Source organism: Cyprinodon variegatus, unplaced genomic scaffold (genome assembly GCF_000732505.1).
Source record: "Cyprinodon variegatus isolate N-32 unplaced genomic scaffold, C_variegatus-1.0 Scaffold1701, whole genome shotgun sequence".
Lineage (NCBI taxonomy): Eukaryota > Metazoa > Chordata > Actinopteri > Cyprinodontiformes > Cyprinodontidae > Cyprinodon > Cyprinodon variegatus.
The window spans coordinates 76,419-78,192 of NW_015152154.1; the positions used below are offsets into that span (position 1 = coordinate 76,419).

The window sequence follows — 1,774 nt, forward strand, 5'->3', positions numbered from 1 at the left end:
AGGATTCCCGGAGCTGCTTTTCCCTAAAGGCGGCGGCATGCAGGCTGCCCAGTTTTCCAAGAACTTCTGGTGAATCTGAGGGAGGAGATCAGTTCTGCAGGCGGTTCGGTTAAAGAGTCCTGATCCAAACGGACCCGAGGTTCTGATGCTTTAACCCCGGAAGGGTTAGAGAGGTGGAGGCCCCCGGAGGCCCCCGGAGGCCCCAGGGGGAACCGACACCTCCGTGTGAGACGATCAGCTGTGCGACAACAACACCACCCTGGGAGGGGGGGCATGACGATGATGAAAGCAAAGCGATGAAGAGGAGGAAACCGGTTTCCTTCAGGGTTGATGCGTCGCCACGACAACAGTGGATGACCCCCCCCCCCACAGAAAATGAAAGTAGGGAGATCTCAGGACCAACCTGCTCAGCTCTGTCTTCATCAGCAGAAAGCATTCCTCTGCTGTTACTCTTCCTCCTTCCATTGCCACGGCGACAGACCCCCCCCCATACACACACACACACACACACACACACACACACGGTTTAAAGTCCCGCGGAGAGCCGGTCCATTCCTCCGGCCGCTCCGTCGGTTCTGTTTACATCTGCCTGCTTCAGTCTGTTAGAGTTGGAGCAGAGTGGGAGCCCTAGAGAAACACTCCTCCTGCCACAGGAGTAAAGCCCAGGCGTGACGCAGAGCCAGAAATAGACGGAGGGCCCCGGCTGGGGGGAGAGCGGGGCCAGCGCGCGCGGCACTTTAGCAACGACGCCTCCTGTGCTGCACCGGCGCTGGTTTATCATCATTCTGCTCATTCTAAAGCTTTTTCTCCTCTACTGAGAAAATCCCGTCAAACAGAAACAAACGTTTGTTTCACCTGAAGCTCAGATCTGCTGCTGACTCACCTGCGCTCACAGCTGGTTCATCACTTTCTCCCTCCACTAAACTTTCCACCTAGAAGCTGGAAGCGGCTTTTTGCGGCTGTTTTCTGGCCACCGGAAGCACAGCTGTTCTCCCAGGAAGCTTCCAGACTGATGGAAAGTTGAGTGGAGGGAAAAAGTGTCATAAAATGATGCTCTAAATGTTTTTCTCAAACAGAATTTGAGTATTTTAAACTAACAGAGCGAAGGATCATAAATGTTTCATTGAGTTTGAAACATTTTCAGGTTTTAATGTGAGATTTATTCCTTTGAACTGAATCGTTCAATAAATCAAGTCCAACCAGTTTATCACAGAAACGTTCATCCAGAGATTCATCGATCAAAACTGAAGCTTCTAAGGAAACTCAGCTGGTTGCAACCGTTGACTTTACAGGAGATATTGACTCTGCAGCAATCCCTCACACGGCCTGGACCAACCGCGGCAGAGCAGGGGAGTCGGGTGGAGACCAAACGCCCTGAAACCGGATAAAACCAGAACCTCTTCTGGCTCAGGTTCAGGTCCTGCAGCCTGCTGGCTTCACCAAGCGGCTCTGAGAGGAAACTCTGGAAGCTCCGACGTACGGATCCAAACAGGAAGCCAGCAGAGGGAAACCAGCGGGAAGCGGGCTGGACCAGGCCGTTTAACTGACTGCTGATGTTCAAACAGGCTGAAATATGGAGGCAGCAGCAGAGCAGATCATGGTCTCTCAGACGGAGCTTCCAGTAGAACCAGTAAGGCCAGTCGGTCTGCAAAGCCTCATTTATTGCAGAAGTTCAATAGAATGTCTAATTTTATTATTATTTAAATGAAATCAGAAAATGCGGCGTGCTTTGGTGGCGCAGCGGTTAACGCAGACGACCCACGTATGGACGCCT

The 1,774-nt window shown here is 52.0% G+C and overlaps 1 protein-coding gene across 2 annotated transcripts in view; it reads right to left on the minus strand.

Moving 5' to 3' along the window:
* The window catches only part of LOC107104343 (transcription factor HIVEP2-like), a 76,233-nt gene that overhangs the window by 54,807 nt on the left and 19,652 nt on the right, over positions 1-1,774 (minus strand). The window contains exon 1 of one of the 2 annotated variants that reach the window (XM_015404332.1): positions 404-639. The exons of the other annotated variant lie outside the window; for it this stretch is intronic. The gene's annotated coding sequence lies outside the window, so the exon portion shown is untranslated. Of the gene's footprint in view, positions 1-403; positions 640-1,774 lie in introns of those variants that run through there. 2 annotated transcript variants of the gene reach the window in all.